We start from the raw sequence: 21,451 nt of genomic DNA, 5'->3' as shown, positions 1-21,451 counted from the left end.
CACATCTTTTTGAAGAAGAAGATGAAGGAATTACAAAGAATTTACCCAAAGAAGAAGGGGCTCTAGGACAAAAATGCAACAACCTTCCCCATTGAAAATGGGATGGATACCATTGCACTACAGGAAACATCGGCAAGCAATGACCTAGATGGAAGGATGAAACAGGGGGTATGAAGCGTGCTCATGTATCAGAAAGCTCATATTCTGATAAAGAACAACCCATAGCATCACCTGTGGGCGTTTTGGCCCTGGTTCCATTGGGACACAACTCTGAGGTGTGGCAACAGGTCCAAAAAAAGAAAGGAAAGAAGGGGAGGATAAGTGATGTCCACATTACTTGATCTTCCCCATTATATGTTGTTTTTTTCTCTTTTTTGTTTTTTGTTTTTGTTTTGTTTCCAGAGTGTGAGCATATAACATAACATTATTTTGCTTGTTTCTTGCCACATAAGGATCTGGGAAGATCCTTGATGGATGCACATAACATGTGTGTATATACAAAATGTATTTTCTTTTCGCGTAGTCTAACGAGGCGGAGGAGTTGCCCGAAATGTTATGGAAATTTCGGTCATATTTAGAGAAAATCCGGCCAGGATTTTTGTAAATCCAAGTTATAGTTGTTAAACTTCAAAATTTTAGGTGTCCTAGACATTTTTGATGGTGCTAAATCCATTTCCACCATCAAAAACACGATTCAAATACTACCTCTACAAAATTTTTTGAAATTTTTTTGCCCGGATTCCGACCACTTTTAACCTTCTAGGCAATTCCTCCGCTTGGTTAGATGACTCCTTTTCTTTTCAATATGAATGAAAGTACAAGTTTCTTTTCACAAGAAAAAAAATGGATGAGAAGAGGAAGTGAGGCATTCTTTTTTTTATGAAAATTTTGATATAGGAAGTATTCATCAGTAGAGGAAGTTGGTTGAGGGCTTGGGCGTGGCCAATTGTAGTCATACATAGTGAAACTAAGCCTATGGTTGAATGGATAGTCATCCCCAACTCATTGGCTGTGGTTAACATGATGATAGAAACTCAATGTTTGTAAATAATTTAGGCTTTTCAACTCCCAAATATGAGCTTTCTACTCACCTATCAAATGGATTATGTAATTATTGATTAAGCCGAAGGCTTTTTAATGGTGAGGGTTCGCACGACACTGTTCATAGATTTGTTGATCTCCATGTCATATTCCTAGATTCGCTTTTGCGACACTGTTAGTCCAGCCAAAGTTTCAAGTTCTTCAACTTTAGACTTCTGTTTCCTCGATCCATCAATATTTCAATTTACACCATTGATGTCAGCAACATTCGCAGATAAATAGGTACATGACCATAATAGTTAGGGATAAACAGATACGTGAGGGGATATTTTAGGGTTTTTCCCCTGGTTCTACTGTTTGTTTCCTAGAAAACTGCAAAACCAAGGATGGACGAACAATGACATATGGAGAGATTTGGAATGGAGAATGATTATGTGGATGGATAGTGGATAGGAGGAGAGTTTTACAATAGGAAACGGAAAGAGAAGCGACATCAGACGAAGGATGAGGTGCTCTATGGGGTATTTGACAACGATTTAGATGCAGAAGAAGAGTCATCCAAGAGGAGGAGAAGAGACGTGATTAAGAAGGGGGATTTAAGCAAGCCTGTCAATTTTGTTTCCATTGGGACGGTTATGCCCTCCGAGGAAATTGATAAGAAGGTTGACGAAACTAATGAGGATGGGCTAAATGCAGGCGTGGGTACCACTTCAGATTCACGGATGGAGTTTGGGTTAGGGTTAGGGTTTAAGGGGAATGAGAAAAATGCCACTCAAGAGTAGGAAGATGATTTTCTTCCTTCTGCATTTGGGAAGAAGATTAAGGAGGGTGTGGAGAGGAGAGAGAAGGAAAGGGACAAGTCTATGGCCTCTTCTGGGAAATCTAAGAGGAGTGCGGGAAGTGGTCTAGGGAGCGACGAGATTGATGAGTTTGAGAAGCACACCAAGCGCATTGGGATGAGACTGTTAGAGAAGATGGGTTATAAGGGAGGAGGACTAGGGAAGAATGAGTAGGGGATAGCAGTTCCGATCGAGGCGAAGTTGAGACCAAAGAATATGGGTATGGGTTTTAATGATTTCAAAGAGACATCCACTAGTTTGCCTTCTTTGCCTGGGACCGAGGAGTAGGATGAAAAGATGAAAGAGCTGAAGCCTCGGCTAATAGAGAAGCGTTGGTTGAAGGATAGCCGGAGCAAGAAAAAGGAATACATCACAACTGAAAAACTTTTAGCTCAAAAGGAGCGGCGGGTTGAGGTAGTGCAAAAAGTGCTTGATATGAGAGGTCCTCAAGTGAGGGTGCTGACAAACTTGGAAAACCTAAATGCAGAGTAGAAGGCCATAGAGGATGATACACCCATGCCAAAGCTGCAACACAATGTGAAGTTGATTGTTGATATGGAAGAGGTAGACATTCAAAGGTTTGATCGAGATTTAAGGCATGAAAGGGAATTTGCGGCAATATATCAGAAAGAAAAGGAATGTCTTCAGAAAGAGGCCAAATGACAGAAGCAACAACTAGATAATATAGAGAATATCATGGCAGCATTGGATAGAGTTCGAGAGGGTGTTGCAACAGGTTCAATGATGGTGGAATCCCTTGTGGGCATTTTTGAGAATTTGCAGTCTAAATATTGGGAGGACTATAAACTTTGTAATTTGTCCTGTATTGCATCTGTGTTTTCTTTACCATTGGTAACCAATGTTTTCCAAGGCTGGGAATCGCTTCAGCATCCTTTTCATGTCTATGTGGCAGAGGCTTCTGCAAGTGGATGAACCCCGCGACTATAGTATATTTCGAGACGCAGAGGTGAGTTCATCGACTCCTTACACTCAACTCTTCTCAAAGGTTGTCCTTCCAACAGTGAGCATAACTGCTATAAATTCCTGGGAACCTAGGGACCCTGAACCTATGTTACGCTTTCTAGAAACTTGGGAGAGATTGCTACCAACTTCCATACTCCACATCATTCTTGAACAGATGGTGATGCCTAAATTAACAACAACAGTAGATTCCTGGGATCCTCGCCGGGAAACTGTGCCAATTCATGCATGGTTGGACCCTTGGCTTCCATTCCTGGGACAACAGATGGAGCCTTTGTATCACCCGATTTGGTATAAGTTGGAAAGTGTACTTCATGCCTGGCATGCAAGTGATGCATCTGCATATGCAATTCTATCTCCTTGGAAAACTGTTTTTGATTCGACTAGTTGGGAACATTTGGTTGTTCGCTCTATTATACCTAAACTGATGGCTGTGTTACTGGAGTTTCAAATTAACCTAGCTAATCAACAAGTAGATCAATTCTACTGGGTAATAGGGTGAGCATATGCAATTCCTATACATCATATGGTTGCTATGTTAGAGGTAGGGTTTTTCCCAAAGTGGCAGCAGGTTCTGTATCATTGGTTGTGTTCAAATCTGGATTTTGATGAAGTTACATAGTGGTTTTTGGGTTGGAAAGGACTTCTTCCCTCGGAGCTCCTTGCTAACGAGAGGATTAGAAATAAGCTAAATGTGGGCCTTGATATGATGAATCAGGCTGTAGAGGGTATGACTGTTGAACAACCTGGTGCTAGAGAAAATGTAAGCTATCTTAGGGTGACAGAACAACGACAATTTGGGGCACTTCGGTAGCAACAAGCAACAACATATGCTCCACAACAAGCTGTTGCTACTTTTGGCAGTGGGGTGCACTTAAATAATTCCATGGGAGCATCACAATTGAGTTTGAAGGAAGTTGTTGAGGCTTATGCACAAGAACATGATATCAAATTTTTGCCTAAAGTGGGATGCACACATGATGGCCTTCAAGTTGATGGTTTTGGAACTGTCAGTGTGTATTTAGATTGTGTGAAACAAGTGTTCGCACAATCTCGAGATCGATGGGTGATTGCATCATTGGAACAACTTGGTTAGATGCACAACAATCGAAGTGGAGGAAAACATTGATAATTTATAAACAGAGTGAAATCAAAAATGTTTATTTTTTTGAAAAGCTTCAATAATGGATTGTTTTCAAAAACCTGTTTTCATCCTCAACTGTCCATTTTCAAGGCAACTGTTGTTTATACTATTTGTAATTTTTCGTTTATACTGTTTTCAATGCCTTATGATTATCATGTCACATCACAATTAGTCATTCTGCAACACATTTGTAAAGCAAAGTATGTTACGGACCCGTTATCGTTTATAAACCATACTTAAGTTGCATATCGAATTTGGGTTATCGGGGATTATAAACAAGAACCATTGCAAAAGTCTTGAGGTCAGGGGCGGAACTGATGTCTTAATACATGGCAGTTACATGGCGCGTTTTGCTTCGACTTTTCTTTTCATGAATATGTGAAAATGTTAGTGAATTATTCTTCATGTTGTTAATTAATGGTCTAAAATTTTTGTAATTACTTTTGTGTAATTATGTTTGAAGTTCAAGTCATTTATAACACCCCACTTCACATTTACCCACTTTTACATTCTTACTAGGGTAAACATGAGCTGAGAGTTACTATGCATGACCCAAATTCCAAGATGTAGTTATGGAAATGGGGTCCACTTGTCCATAATCATACTGCAAACACCTAGAGACACATGATCATACTATTACCAGCTGATATTTACATGGTGATCATTATCCTTGATCTTAGATCACTCCTTTACCTAATTTACTTCCCAGTCACACGCATGAAGGACTGTCAGTGTGGCCAGAGGCTTCTAGCGGCATGCATATCCCATATTTAGTGTGGTTGTGGCCGTAATTTCCCAGTTCTGACAGTGCGACCACAAACTTTGTTCCAGAATTCTAGGGCCAACACTCAATCCATATGCCCATACTTTTTCAAAACTCTATCAACAGTATGTACAAGTCTTCATGCTCTATTATTAGGCTCTGATGAGGCTCATGCTTTCCCAACACATATTATCATTTATACAAACACTTTGTGACTATGGTACCTATAGGTCATGAATGCATAGTTTGTTCATTGTTTTCATTAGTTTCATCAGATGTTCATCAAGAAGGCTTGCTGCCCTCTCATACTAGCTGCAATAAAACACAGATTAGCTCATGCATCCATATAAATTATCCAAGAGCCTGTCAAACCATGAAACAAATAAATAACAAGAGCACTTCATATAACAAGAAATACATTATGCATGTAACATACACTTAACCAGTAATGAAGCCATGACAAACTAGTCACATAATCAACACATTAAACCAAAACTTGTGCTCATTGATCTTCATTAAAGAATAACACATATTAACATATGCATAGTACCAACCAAGTCAGGGACTTCCACATTCCACCTGACCATAGATTGGGTTGAACCAATTCTTTCTTTCTACCTAATCACCCCCATGCCATATTCCAAGCCTGAATTTGGGATTACATGGGATAAACCAAAACATAACCAAACAAGGAATCCAAAGGAAAACCACCTCCACCCTCAAGCCATAGTGATTTCACCTAAAACCAGGTCCAAAAATCACCAAAACCAATACAAGCTTGGATGCCTCAGAATTTCTTCACCATACCTAGAGGATTTTTCCTGTCTCCACCCACCTATTAAGGGCTTACCTAGAGAAAACCATCTCCACCTACCTATTAAGGGATAACCCAGAGAAAAGCATCCCCACCCTCAACCCTTAGAATTTTCTTGAGACCACCTCAGCAAGGATCCACTACTACCACATTCTTCACATAGGCTTTTAGGCCATATTCATCTAGAAGGAAGGACATCCTAGCCTTCCATATGACATAATTGGAGGCTCCCTCCATCCTATCCTGAACTCTAAGCCCAACTATGGCCATCTCTAAATCTGGTCAAAAATATCCCTCTTTCCCTTTGCTTAGCTGCTAGATCTGCTATTGGCGCTCCCTTTGGAGTAAGAAGATTTGCTCACAGCTACTACCAATCTGCAATTGGCAAAATTTAGATTTCTAAAATTCGAGATCCCTTGAGAGAAATTTTCCCTTTGTGTGTGCTATTTCTTTTCCACCCAAAACTAATTCTGCTACTGCAATTGCTGCAAAACCTTATGCATCCAACCAAGGAATGTGGTCAGTGAAAAAATATGAGCTGCTCCAGCTCCCTTTGCCTGCTAGAATCACTATTCTAGGACAATCGAATTTTCTGCCACCTTGCGACTAAAAATCGAACCCTTGCCCCAAAAATTTGTACTGCCTTGCTAGGCACTGCACAACACCAGAAAATTTCGGCCCGCTGCTCCCTCTGAACAACGAAATTTTCTTCTTCTGCTTCTGAGCTTCTTGGCTGATCAATCATGCTCTGATACCATGTGAAAATTTCAAGTCTGAAATCCTATTGTAGCAACTGGAATTAATTCCTCTAATTGTTAATTAATTTAACAATTTATTTGCTATGACAAATATCGAATAAATCACACTACAACCTTCACAAATAAAACTGCGGAAAATAATAGCGCTAGAAACTAAGAAATATTCTAACACACAAAAATTGACACAATAATTTTTCGACAAATGTCCTTGGAAAAACCCAATTTGGGAAAATTAATGCAACAACTGAGGTTTTTAATTATTATGCAACAATGAAATAATCTGAGTACAATTTGGATACCGAAAGTTGGCAATCCTGCAGAGAAAATACTTTCAAATTTTTTTGAGGGAAATTACCCTCACTTCGAGCAATCCCGACACTGTCTAACCTCTGAAAAGCTAGCTGTCCAACTGGGCTTGCGCATGCTATGTGTCACTTTGGAGCTACCTGCCACACGTGCTGCTAGAATCTATTGCTAATCTAGCCGTCCTTCCTGGTATTGAATGGGAAAATGGTTCTCCGACCCTTTGGATACCCTTCCTGACCTTTGGAACTGAAAACGTCGATCCTTCAGCAAAAATGAACTACCCTTTTGAGGCTTCTGCGTTGCCTCTACGCAGCTTCCCGGAGAAAATCTCGGCCTCTTTGCAAAGCACTCACTGGATCTAGAAAATCTTCCTCTGGGTTCACTGTCCCTGCCCCTCACTATCTTCGCTCCACTTTTTTGGCTTGAACACTTCCGACAACTGCTGTTGTTCTCTGGAAAATTGAACTCTCCAAGGAAACCAACCTCGAGTGTGTGTTCTCCATCTACCCATCGACTTCTTATAATCTTCTGTTGGACCTCCAACGACCAAGATTAAAACTTAATCAAGGGATGAGATTATTTCCCAGTCGATCCGTGTGAGTTTTAGATGATTCACACCTTATCTCAATTATTGTGATTAATTAACCCCTTTTCCTAAGTTTTGGCTTAGGAAATAATTAAAAATAGGCTAATAAAATTGAGACACTTCTAGGTGGAATTTCCAGAAACAATTTATGGGTTATGGAGAACTCTTATGATTTAGCCTCTCCACAAAGTTTCGAGACTAGAACACCTCCGATGCTACAAAAAATAACAATTCTTGGTACACTTCCAACTCCTTAGGGTTAGTCGGTTACTTGATCTCTTTGTTGGAAAATTCCCAGATCTATTTCACCATCAAGACTAACGCGATCCTTTCCTTCCATGGACTATAGTTAGACAAGCCATCCAACTTGTCCTCATATCGCAGACCAATTGACAACTTCACCATTTCTATTAGTCCTTCAACAACGATGGAACTGACTCCCTCTTGAGCTGTACACGGTGCACACTCTGATTCACTGGCCCTTCAAAGTAGCTCTGATACCATGTTGATTGTTCCACGACACTCAAGAATCTAGTTTGAGTCTAAAATCTTGAACACACACTCAAATGTGACAACACTTCTACTTTGCATAATTGAATAACAATAGAAGTGAATCAACTAGTACACAAGACAAATTTTTCAATCCAACTTTGTTATATTACAAATCTTTAATACGACAATCTTAGGGCTCTCAGAACATGGATCGTGGCCCTTACAATCAACCCTAACACAAGACAACAACTAGTGCTTGGTATCAACAACTATGATGACCAATCTACCCTGAACAAAGTACAACAAACCTACTTGCTGATGTAGCGCTATACAACTCCTTTTTGTCCACGTACCATGAGCACATCTGGCGAGCCTTTTGCCTTCCCTTCTGTAGCTTAACAATTTGCCACTATCAATGATCACAACTCCTTTTGTGTCACTGAAATTTGGCCCAAACAGTCTGTCCTCGAGCTGCTCTTTCTTCCTTCAAAGACTTGAGCACAAAGGGTCTTCAACGCTGCCCACCACTTACCTCTTTGTTGCTCCAAATATGACAGGTCTTAGGGCTTAGAGGTTGTCCTTTTATCATTGAAGATGACCTCTCTGCAGCTCAATGAACTAGGGCTTGATAACTAGCCCACTTGACTTCTCCTTTGCTTCCTCAAAGAGTCAATCCTTCGGGCTTGAAAACTACCTGCATACAATGACAAATATGCCTTATGTCCACTGTACTAGGGCTCTCCAAGTAGCTTCTAACAACCCTCTAGCCCCTGTATAGTTGCTCCTAACTCTGTCCAATCTGGACCCATCACCTAGCAAAACATCATCATGAAAGACATCACACATATCTCTTCAACTTTTGCCCTATCCTTCTTGGCCCTGTGCACAAACTCCTAAGATTTTAGCGCTTTGATTAGGGCTTCTTGTAATAGCCACGCCAACCCTAGACTGCGACCTATTCTCCTCAAATAGTTTGTGTTGATCTTGAACTATAGGACCCTACCTCTTGCATTATTCTTCAAGCAATGCGGTCCTATTATACTGCTCTAACACTGATGACAGAAGCTCTGTCCAATAACCAAACTAGGTCTCGACCCTACTTGAAATAACCAGAGATGTATGCAGCCTTGTCACAGAGATTTAGCATCAAAACTTGCATAGAAATCTAGCCTTTAAGCTTCGGTTAGCATCTCTGCCTAGTCACGTCCAAAACCAAGGCACAAAAAATAGATCAACTCGTCCTCTTCTTCTCCTTGGATTGTATGCTCTAGGTTGTGGCCAGATCAAATGTCCTTCTCCTTATGATGAATTGCACTTGGATGTGTGTTGGATCAAATGAGCCTCCCTCTTATTTATATGTTTCTCTGGGTGCAATGACTAGCCCTCAAAGGGCATCTCTCAAGCCAAGCCGACTTGACCTTCATGCCATTTAGCCCACTACATATAAATAAAAATTATTTTCTCTCATTTAATAAATGCCTCCATAGTTGCTTTAGGACCCCGTTGCTCCTTTAAGGGTGCTCCACTTGCAACAATGATCAAACCATCAAAACTCCTCTTGGTTTTGCGCCCACAACTTTGGGTGCAAGATGCACTGCTTGGGTAGTTCACCACAAAGCCCTTTTGTGGTGCCAACTCACACAAACTCAGTACCCAGGGATGTGAAGTACCTACTAAGCTACACAAATCAACACTCCCTGCATCAACTATATGCCCCCTTGCCCATCTGTCAAGAGCATATGTAAGAAGGTGGGCAATCCAACCAAAAAGGTATGATTTTGATCGTGCAATTGGGTTCTTATGCTTGTTTTTCTTGGGCATTTTGGGCATGTATTATTAGGTGACTTGCAAGAAGGAAGAACTTCGATCATGGTTTTTTTCCCTTACCTTAAATGGGGGTTAATTCTCAATCCTAGTCCCTTGGGATCTCCCCTATTGACCTATGGTTTCAGGAAGGGCACTACTTGGGAAATATCGATTTTGGTAGCGTGGTCCTATTTTCCCATTCCACATTTTTCACTCCCCTCCACACATTACAAGCCCTATTTCATCTTTTTCCTTCTCTGTATCCAAATGACCATTAGGTCCACAAGGCATTGCCACACCCCCTTCCCTTGTCCACATGTTTGGGCGGGCCTGCAAACGTTGCCCTAGAGGTTGATGTAGCTTAAAGAAAGTCAAAATCATATCATGGCCAGAAGCAAGAAATGAAATAAAATGAACATCATAAAATGAAAAATATGGTTGGGACATTGATATAGCACGTGGGAAAAAGCCAAACATGAGCTCTACCCCTTGTCATTATGTCCATTACCTTGGTTCCTAGTGTCCGTTTGTGCCCCCACATCATTAAGGAACCCATGCACGTCCCAAACCTTGGTGGGTGATTAACTGTTGCACCTTAAGGGGGTAATAATCATACACACCATGCTCTCATTTCCTGGAGCCCTGAGCAGTAATACGAAGAAAAATCAAGAAAAATAAAAAAGCCAAATAAAGAAGGGTGGAAAAACAAAGGCCTAACTCATGTATCCACGATTGCTCCCTCCTTCATCTATACACCCAATATGTGACATCCCTCACCTTTGTCATCCTTGAACCCATGGCATTTGGCCTTAAGACGCCTGTGTCCCCATCCATTCATCATCATTCACATGACACCTATCTTCTTTACCCTTAGGAGCTGGGAACACCTAATAATGTTGTTTATTAACCACTCCTACCTAGGGACTTAACACTACTTCGAGATCAAAGCCTCAAATTTGTAAGTGAAGCTCCATATGAAGTCTCAATGTGCCCTTGATAAACAAGCTTGGTTCACTTGGATACACTAATGAATTATTGTACTTGATGGTGAGGATGCAACACTAGGCATTATATGTATTTGGCAGGTGGTTTCATCATGAGCTGAGCAACTTAATTGGGGCCCAAGTTCACTAGAGGATCATATTGGGACCCCCAGGTGAAGTGTTGAGAGCCATGGGACTCCCATCATGTGTAGCACATCATTTCACAACATTGGCACCTCTAGCACCCACAACAATCTACTCATTATTCACTAGAGGATGCACTTGGACTTGTGTGCCCCAATTGGCTTAGCATTTACCATGTGGTGTGGCAACTGATCCAAGGCCTAGAGGAGGTTTGTCTCACGCCTTGAGACATGGGAGGGCAAACACCATCATCGAAGCCCTCAGTATTGTAGCGTTACAAGCTATTTATCATCAGGAGACCCATGAGATTAGTTTTTGTGCCCCAAAGACAAATTGGGGCCCCACATAATGATTTACTTGGAAAGTTAGGGGCCATCCCCTAGTTCGAGATTTATGGATCCCTCCCACGCATTTTGGCACCAAGAGGACTCAATGTGGCCCTCCAACAACTCTACATTAGCATGTCATAATCATTTCAGCTAACATTTGGATGGTTAATTCGTATCTTTGTAAAACTGCTTGGTCAGTTTGTGACCAAGGGATGTATCTTTCCCATTTTATAATGTTGAGGTGCTTAGGCTAATAATACTACCTAGTAGGACTCATATAAATAGAAAATAATTTCATGTGTATTGGATCATCATCACACTTGGGAACTTCAACCTTCTTGGCAAATTTGCACTTGTTCCTAGATTGGCTATTAGATGATCTTCGATGCATTTCGATATTTGGAGTTGAAATTTTGATCTTTTTTTGGAGCTATCTCTTGAATTGTGGATGGATATATCATATTGTCATCTTGTAAGTGCTTTTTGTCGAAGTTTTTTCTTTTGAAATAATGTCTAATGTATGGAATTGTTGCAACTAGATTAATGCTCTATTGTGCCTTAATTGTTGAAAATTATTTTTTGAAAGCTATTTGATTGGAAATTGCATATGTTACTCATGATATGACATGCGATGAATGTTCCTAGTGGTGAAATATTGTTTTTCTCCATAAAATTCAATAATTCTTGAGTGGGTAATTGTTGAGGGTTAGTACCTAGGGCATCCATTCTTGGCCTCGTTAAGGAAAAATTTGGCTAATCTAAAGCATCTAGGACTCCATATGCCCAAAGGACAAGGCATTGGTTCAAGCCTTTGGTGATCAACTTTGAATATTCTCCGTAATTCTCTTCTTCTAAATTTCGGTCCCCTTGAATAGGATGACTAGGCTAGGGCATAGAGCGAATTGCATTAGAGGATGAATTGGTGGATTCCGGGAGCACATTCACCAAGCCTAGGGTCTTATCTACAAGACCTCAATGTTTGGCAAGCATCCCATAGGTTTTCATCCATAAATTCTCTTGCCCTAGGTGTGACCTAGAAGGGAAACCCTAGCTTGTATTTCCTTGACTGGAGGACTCCTTGAGGGTTGTATGAGCTTAGTACTCAGTGGAATAAACCATAAGAAGCCCTTTCACCTCCTTGCCTTGATCTCGAGAGTACCATTATCCAAGATAATTCACGAAACCTTAGATCACGTGCAAGTTCTTTCTGGGTCTCTTAGAGGGAGCGAAGAATCTTTGCAAGTGTCACATTATCACATAGAGCTTCCTTTGAGAGATCCTACCTCATCGCCAAGCACCATAAAACCTAGAAGATCTATTAAAGGTGATTATCTTTCTTGCCGTGACTCCTCCCATCGGTGAGAGTCTGTAAAGAGTAGGGGACTTTGGCTGTGGTGACAATGGGCCATTGACCCTGTTGACCACTACGTGTCACCGACCCATAGCAGTACACCACCTTTTTTTGCAAAAGGGATAGCCCCTGATCGATGTGTTCGTGTCGTTTAACTATCATCATCAGCGTAATTGTCATGTTATAATGTAAACCCATTCTACATGTATATGATGTAAATAATCTCAGCAGATCTGTGTCATGTATGTAATTGCCTAGGTAAACCTATTTTTCTGGTGACGATCTACATTCCGGGAGGTTTTTTGTCTCACCGATCCATTCTCGGATGGTCGGCAGAGTTTTCCTTCAGCCTTACCCCAAAGCCGGAATGAATTTTGTCACTGGGATCTTAGGCAAGTCCTAGTGTTATAGATCGAGTCTATGTAAAAGTGATTTGGGAATAATCCTAACTATTTGGTTAGGTTATTTTATTACAAATTGCTTAGTCTGCTGGATTATATTTGTGTCGCAGAAATGGGTAGTCTGTGAGGATCTATTTTAGATGGGTTTTCCCCCTTGTGATGTAAAAGATATGAAAATGATGATGTAAAGTGTCTTGAGGGTTGGAAAAATAATTTATTCCCTCATAGGTTAATTAATTATATTTTCTGGCAAAAAATTAATTAAATCCTAAGCCATAAATTTAGTTAATTATAGGTCTTAGGTAAATTTAAATTTTTCAAAGGCAAAATTCGTGGGTCCTTAAAATTCAAATTTTAAAAAGTCCTAGGACTAAGGTAAATTAATTATTTTGCTAAATTTTAAGCCTTTAGTCCCTCGGGGTTAAGTCAAAGTCAAAATTTTGAGGAAATTAACTCAAAAATTTTAATTTTTGGGTTAATTAAAATGCATTTAATTGAAAAATTCGAATTTCCTCAAGAATTTAATATTTCGACGGATGAGATTAAAAGAAATTTTAATTCTCATTGACGGTCGAGATTGCTTTGACAAGGATCATTTGAACTTGCCGTTGGAAGATTTATCTTTAAATAGGAGGTCAGTTGTCAGTTGAGATCATCCGATCTTTGAGTCGTGTGCTAAGTGAAGGCTCTCTTGTAATCTTTTTTATGAGCAATAAAAAAAGACATTGGGGTTAATTTCTGCTGGTGTTACTCTCTGTGGAAATACTGTAAGATGTGTCATTTTCATGCATAGATTTCTTTTTAGCCATTGATGATAGCTTTCTGAAGAGTGATTTGAGTACAAGTATCTTGCTTAGTCGCTGGGGTTTGAATGGTAATTTAAGTTTTGAATATAATAGCAAGTATCTCTATTAAATCTGAATTTCATTATTGTTTTCTCGCCCTATGTTGATGGTTGAATTGAGTTGTGTAGGAAATTCTTGATTTTTTTTAGATCGTCGGGCGTTCGGGGAAGTTTTCAGTTGGATCAACCAACTCCCGATTCGTATTTTCTGAAGAGCCCAACTTGATTGGATTCTGGGCTTATCATAAGAAATTTTATTGGTGATGCATGAAGGGTTTTGGGCAAAGCACCTTTGTTTAAAATTAAAATTTCAAAATTTTTCTGTGCTAAATTGATAAATCTGGCTTTTAAGAGCCTTAGATTATTAGATCTGGGAGCGGAGTTGGATTCACACTCGCCAGATCTGATAGATCTGCTGTCCTTGTGTATAGATCTATAAATTTTTTTAATTTCTCTGACTAGGGTTTCTGGGGTTTCATTTATTTTTGCATATCCGGGTTTTGGGTGTTTGTGTTTTTAGGTACAGGTTGCAAATCTGAAGGTGAAATTTGATTTTGAAGACAGATCTAGGCCCTGGAGGGTAAGATTTGGCTTCAAAACCAACTTTTGCATGGGCATTATTTTTGCAGTCCAATGGTTTTCAAAAATTTTAATCTGGAGAAATTTTTTAAGAGTTTTTATTCAAAGAAATCTGAAGCAGAAGGATTTAAAATTTTAATTAAGATCTCTGGAAAGTTTTTTTTTTTTAGAGTGTGTCTGGGCTACCATTTTGCAGATTTGCTACCTGGTCTTAGGGTTTACTGTGCTTTTTCGAATTTCTTTTGAGGGCTCACAGTGATTTTACTGTTGCTGCATTCTCTAAAAATCTGCAAAACCCTACCACTTTTCTCATCAAACCGTCCATCTTCAAAGCCCTCTGCCTGCTTTCCATCGCTCCATCCAAGCCCTGCGATTTTCCCTTCTATCTACCCGCGGCTCCATCTCCAGATCCGCAATCATAAAACGCTGCTCCATCCCAGCTCTCCTTTCCATTGCTGCCATTGCTCCCTCTATCCAACATCTCTCCCTGCCTCTGCATGCAGCCGCCATCCCTTAATCAGCTGCTACTCCACGCTTTTTCTCATCTCTATCGCTGCCCACCATTAACCTTTTTGCCGTGTCCTCCTTTTCTGTCTGCAAACCTTCGTTGCAGCTTCTTCTCCCTTCCTCGTCTACCTGCTTCTTCACACGCTGCTCCAACTTGCAGCGTATTACCTGCTCGCTCCTCATCGCTATCCATCCACCCTCATTCATTACGAAACGCTTCTCGCAGCACCTCTTTCTTTCGCCATCGAGAAAACTGCGGACCTGCACCAACAACAAATGCAAACATACGATTTCTTTTTTTTTTGTTTTTGTCTATAGGCTTCTGCGTTAGGTTAGATAGGTAAGTTTTAAGCTTGGCATATTTATGATTTAGATTAGGTTTGATATTTTTATTTTGATTTTATTTGGAATCTAAAACATAAAAATTCGATTTTGGTTTCTTTTAATTTTTAAGTTTTTAATTTTGACCTTGGTTTTATCTTCTTTTTTTTAAATTTTTATTTTGAATTCAAAAATCATAAAAAAAAAAATCCTCAAAGTTAAAAGAAACTAAAATCTAAAAAAAAAAAAAAAAAAAAATTTGAATCCCTAAAAAATAATAAAGCTCAATATATGAGAAAGGGTTTCATTTTTGTGATTTCAAGACATTCTAAATTTTTTAAATTAAAAGTAAATTTAGCGTTAAAAGGTTTTAAATTTTTTTATGTGGCCTATGTCCCATTAAAAAAATTTAAAAATTATTTCTCTTGATTTACTTTAGCCACATTTAAAAAGTCTTGAGTGTTTATTTACCGCATTAAGTCTTACTTAGCACATTGAAAAAGATTTCCTAAAGGACTTTCTAAATTTGTCAATTTTTACTTCCTTCTTGGTGTCTTTTGTGCTAAGGATAAAATCTAAAGGTGAATTTTTGTGGTATTAGTTAAACGTGCTTAAATTTTTTGCATCTAAAGATTAAGTATTGGAGAGTGGTAAATCTTCCTAGATTTTGGATCACTAAGCATAAATCTTTCAATTCTAGGATCTAAATTGGTTATCATTTAAATTTTGTGGTTGTTTAAAGTATTTGTATCTCTTGAAATTTAATTGCTAGAACATTATGCATCTGTTGAATATCTTGCATCATTACTTAAATTATTTGATGTGTACTACATGTTAGATATATTGTGAATATTTTCAAGTAATTGTTAAAGTGCTCTGTCGTGGAATTACAATAGATTGTGTATCTTTATTTCCTAAGCTAAGCATACTTTTGAGCATTTGTTGACATTGATATCGAATTGCGAAGTAGTTTTTGTTCTCTTTGAGCTAAATTGTATCAAGAAGATTTGAAATAAGCTGTTTTTTTTAAATTGTAATATCTTCAAGAGTTTATCTTTTAAGTCTTCATCTAATAAGGCAAACATTTCATTTGGGTAATTGAGGGCTTTTGCGACATAAGTATTTTCCCATCCTCGAGTCTAACTTCATCTCATCTTCCAGTGCATTTGCATATAAGTTAGCTTTGCATAGGGAAAATTTATTTCCAAGCATAAGCTTGGTCGATAGACAGATAGATATCCCTCCATCTTTTCTTGAGAAGCCTGTTTTAATAGTACTTAAAACGGTGACCTTGCAGTCGTCAGAGCCACAATTCTCTACAGCGCCGGAGGCACCAGGTATGTTAGAAGTTTAGGAGAGGTATTGTTAATCACACCTTAGTGTGCTTCTCCTTATCTTCTCTCTGCCAATTACTACGAAATTATGCTCAACATAGAAAGGATTGAAAGATTCACAATTTAAGTAGGCATTTAATGAAAATTAACCAAAATTCCTACATCTCACATTAAGTTTTAGGATCTGCATTTCATATAAGATAGTCATTCATCTAAGCAGCAGTTGCTAATCGATTACTTGGTTTTCATTCCCCTAGCAAGATCATTGACTCCATAAGGCACTGGTATTAATTGTATCAAATCCTAAGCCTTGCTAAATCTTAATCAAGTACTTGATCGCCTCGCTATGTCTCCCGAACTGGTTGGTTCCCAACTAGTTCTTTTTCATTCTTTTTTTCCATAGGGTCTACCCCACTTAGCTTGCTGTAGGGAGACAACTTAAACTGAGAGATTGGGGATCAAGGTGACAACCCCCGATCTAAGCGTTGTCTGAGTACCTAGACATTCTGTGCGACAACATTTCTTGTCGCTGTTGGCGGAGATAGAGTTTTTTCTGTCCTTGTTTTCTTCGACATTCATCTCATCTCTTTCTTCTCATCCTTTCGTCTCTTGCCAGGATAAGTTCCTTGTCCTTGGTTCCTTGCTTTTGGGTTATTTCGAGTTAGACTTTTGTCCGGGTGGCGACTCCACTTCCTCTATCTTCTGCAAGAGTGTATATTAGAAGACATCCAAGCAGTTTGGTTAATCCTGCTCCTGATCCTGAAAGGGCTCTCAGAGTATGATTACACAAACTCTCTTCTCGTACCCTTCTTGTTAATCTCGGACAGGAAGCCCTCTTTGATATCCGTTTGCATTTTACTAACCCGATCGAGCATGACATCATGGACATATTTGCCCCTTGTAACTTTGCGAACATTCAAGGTTATTCCAATGATATTCCAAAACATGGAATGGATAAATTGCTTCTCTTTCAGGGCAATAATGCAGTTAGTGCTAACTCTCATCTAAAATCTTTTAGTTCATGGCTGGGTAAGTATGCGAGGGCTACTGATTTTAATCATGAAGATGTAAAAATGACCCTTTTTGTTCTTACCTTGGAGGGGGATGCTTTAGATTGGTTTATAGAAAATCCTCATAATTCATTTGATTCTTTGCAATCGATTGTTAATGCCTTTAAGGAAAAGTATGGAGATAAGAGAGAAGGAAGGCGTCTTGTAAAAGCTATCAGTACCATTAAAAAGAGAGAAAATGAGACTGCAAAAGAATTTAACAAGAGGTTCAATGATATTATTAAGGAATTACCTCAAGATTATAAACCTACTGATAAATCTCTGCGGGACTTTTATATTGATGCCTTTAGCCTTGAGCCCTCTTATGAGTTAAGACCTGCTAAACTTCTTGATTATAGGGATTGTCAAGCTTTAGCGGTAGAGCTTGAAAAGGATAAGGCAACATCTAGGGAATCTAAAATCCCAAGTTTTGATAGGGCTTCAACGAAATTGAAAGAACCTAAAGGGAAAGAGGTTCAAGAATTTGATAACAACCTTATTCAGAAATTACTGCAAAAAATTGAAAGCATGGAGCTTAACCAAGCAAAATTAACCTCTAACCATGCTAAGGAGATAACTACTTTGCAGAATAGGTTGGTTCAAATGGAAAGAGCTCAAACGCTAAATTTCTAGCCTAGAAATAATAATAATAATAATCAAAATAATAATTGGCAGAAGAAAGGCCAATCTACTGAGCAGAGACCACCTAATCTGCTTGAACATACTAATTTGGTCAATGATGCTCCGCCTTATTGTTGGGCTTGTGATGCGCTTCATGAGGAGGTTACTTGCCCCGTAGTTAGAAGGATTTTGGATAATGGAATGTTTGGGGTAGACCAATGTTACTTGGGAGCGGGAGCGGAAGCAGGAGCGGGAGCGACCATTTTCAGAAGCTCCCGGTTTGGGAGCGAATCCCGGAGCGATTTTTTAAAAATATATATATTTTTTATATTTTTTAATTTTTGATACATATATGTCAACAAAAACATGTAGAATGATGAATTAGATATAAAAAACATAAAAAAGCATAGATTGAACCATATAACAACAATCATCTAGAAGTTATAATCTTCATCAACCACGTCCGCAAGTTAGTAACATAGTAACATACAACATATTGAGTCTCATGATTCATCAATCTTAAAGTTTCAAGCTTTCAAAATTCAATATATAACATTTATCATCATTGATCACCAAAGTTGTACTTGTAAGCTAAGTGTAACCATTACAACAAATAATATCTAACATGAAATGAAATGTTATAAAATGAAATGAAATGAAACAACTTTCAACTTTCATGAAGCATCATATTCATAATTCATTACTAATGAGTTATAATTGCCAACTTCAAACTTAAATTGTCATATATTGTTTAAAAAAATATCATAATAAATATGAAAGAGTCAATAGTTATAAAAGCTACTAGAAACTAGAAAAGAGAAGTAAATCTATTATCTATTTCTTATGCTTGGGCCTCTTGCCACCACGAGAAATGTCTAATTTTTTAGTCTTGTTGCAAAATCAGGATCTTTGTCATTAATATCACCCTCCAAGCATTAATATCCAGAGGTATCTTTGTCATTACCTTTGTATCTGTATAGGGATCTTTGTCATTAATATCACCCTCTAAGCATTAACATAAGATAGAAAAAGCATAGCATGTCAAGTCAAGATTTTGTTTGAGTGATGCGTACATTTTTAGAAGGGTCATGATAGAGGAGTTCGACAACCAATGTCACTAACATCAAGGTACATAGAGGGATTGGTACTCTTGATTAAATATGAGTTCCATACCGTAATACATGACAAAATTCAATGGAAACATTGCAATCCCCCAATCCTGAAATCCTGAAAAACTGATAAGTCTGCTGGATTTTGAATGAAATCTAAAATTATACTTTCTCCATATGAAATCCAATGAGGACGAAACCACTCTCAAACATCCTGAGTCATTTCATGGTAATGTTAAAAATTTAAGTAAAAGGATGAAAATGAAAATTAAAGAAAATGTCACTTTTACTTTAAGAATTTAACATTACCATGAATAGCATATCAATACTAGGACCTAGACTTGATCATTAAGTTGCCCCACTCAAAAACTATTTGTTTCTTTCAAAAAAAATTGCATTTCGAACATTACTACAAAAAAAAAAAATGCAAAAAAGGCAAAACGCTCCCGAAAACGCTCCCGAAAAGGCAGGGAGCGAAATTTTTTTTAGGGAGCGCGCTCCCGAAATCGCTCCCTTTTCGGGAGCGATTTCGGGAGCGCGCTCCCGACCCGCTCCCGAGTCGCTCCCGCCCGGAGCACGGATCGGGAGCGGGAGCGAGGGGGGGGGGGGGGGCGCTCCCCCGCAACACTGGGGTAGACAATCAAATAAATGTAGTGGGTAAAGAGTTTTCTTTTTCTATGAAAGACAGGATGGAAGTTAAGGAAAATAGTCGAGATATTATGCCTCCCACATCAGCTTTTAGTATAAATAATTTTGAGAATGAAGATGATATGATGGTTAAATTATATGGTGAAAAACCTTCTCCAGAGCGAATCATGGAAATTGCTAAAGATAAGGGTTTAACTTATCAAAGAAGGGATAAAGATCAAAGTGGGAATCAAATTCCCCCTCGAATTTTTAACCCGGGTTCAAACTCTGGATTAGATGTCGATTTGGGAAGTTGGTTTAATAATGCAAAAATTTGGGTTCTTGTCACCGAGATTGCAAAGATTCCTTCCCAAAGGGCTAAGTTACTAAAAGCTATTGAAGCTCCTCAAGTGAATGTTTCTCAACAGAAGGCACCTGAAGTTGATTATCAGGATGCTCCTATATATTTGCAAAGTTTGGATTCAGATAACAAGGATCATCAACCATTCTTTATTACTTTGATGGTTAATGGATATAAATTGAATAATTGCATGCTGGATTCTAGTGCATCAACTTGTGTCATGACCAAGAGGGTCATGGAACAACTTAATTTAAGAGTTTCTAGGCCTTACTACAATATATGTGCCATGGATTCTAAGAAGATTGAAGTTCACAGTCTGATCAAGGATTTACAAGTTCATTTATTAGTTTACCCTGACATTATGATTGTTATGGACATTGTTGTTGTTGATGTGCCTGATGCTTGGGGTATGCTTTTATCTAGAAAATGGGCCTCTGATCTAGGAGGGAGTATTCAAATGAATTGGTCATATGCTATGATTCCTTCTCCTAGAGGTGATGGTTTTGTGAGACTTAATAGAGAGCCTGAGAGAAGATTCCATGTTGAAGATCCTAAGAGACCTCATAATGAGATAATTAAAGAACAATCTGACATTGGGAATTATGCTATTCTGTCTAATTTCATAGTTCTTCCCAATGATAAGGTTGATAAAAAGGATGGGGATCTCAAAGATAAAGTTTGGTACATGTATTTTGATGGTGCATCGTCTATGCATGGTAAAGGTGCAGGAATAGTATTAAAATCACTCCTTGGTCATATTTTCAAGTTTGCCTATCAATTGGAATTTGAAGCAACCAACAACGTTGCTGAATATAAAACTTTGTTGTTGGGTCTTGAGTTAGCAAAGGCTTTACGAGTTAAGTTGCTTAAAATCAAGGGGGATTCTGACTTAATTATCAGGCAAATTAAAAATAAATTTACATGTAAGAATCAAAGGTTAAGGAATTATCGAAATGTTGTATGGGATACTATGGAATACTTTGATGCCCTTGAATTTGAGGCTATCCCGAGAGAGAAAAATAGTTCAACAGATGAGCTTACCGTAGCTTCTTCTGCTTTGCAGTTATCTGATGGGCTGATTAAGGATAAGATAAAAATGGAAGTTATATTTAGGCCTTCTATTCCAGATAACTTAGAGCATTGGCAAGTCTTTGACGACAAGAAACAAGTGATCCATTTTCTTGATAATTTGGATGAGTTTGAAAATTTTCAGATAGATTCTAAGGAGGATGGATCTGATGATCATGAAGATATTATAAATCCTACTCCTAGGAATGTGGTTTCTTTAGAACAACACTTTGATTGGCATGATGCCACAAAGATGAAAGAGGAAAATAAAATGGATACAGGCGAATCCATCA

The 21,451-nt window shown here is 38.6% G+C and overlaps 1 protein-coding gene and 1 pseudogene across 1 annotated transcript in view; both read left to right on the top strand.

The window, feature by feature from the left end:
- Positions 1 to 21,451, top strand: part of MAA3 (P-loop containing nucleoside triphosphate hydrolases superfamily protein) — a 464,706-nt gene that overhangs the window by 302,289 nt on the left and 140,966 nt on the right. The window lies entirely within an intron of this gene.
- Positions 1,428 to 3,957, top strand: LOC149180245 (septin and tuftelin-interacting protein 1 homolog 1 pseudogene; annotated as a pseudogene).

Source organism: Pinus tabuliformis, chromosome 3_2 (assembly GCF_031772625.1).
Source record: "Pinus tabuliformis cultivar Carrire ecotype Pingquan chromosome 3_2, CPIR1, whole genome shotgun sequence".
NCBI lineage: Eukaryota > Viridiplantae > Streptophyta > Pinopsida > Pinales > Pinaceae > Pinus > Pinus tabuliformis.
Note: the sequence above shows the minus strand (reverse complement) of the source record. Positions and strands in the feature narration are given on the sequence as shown.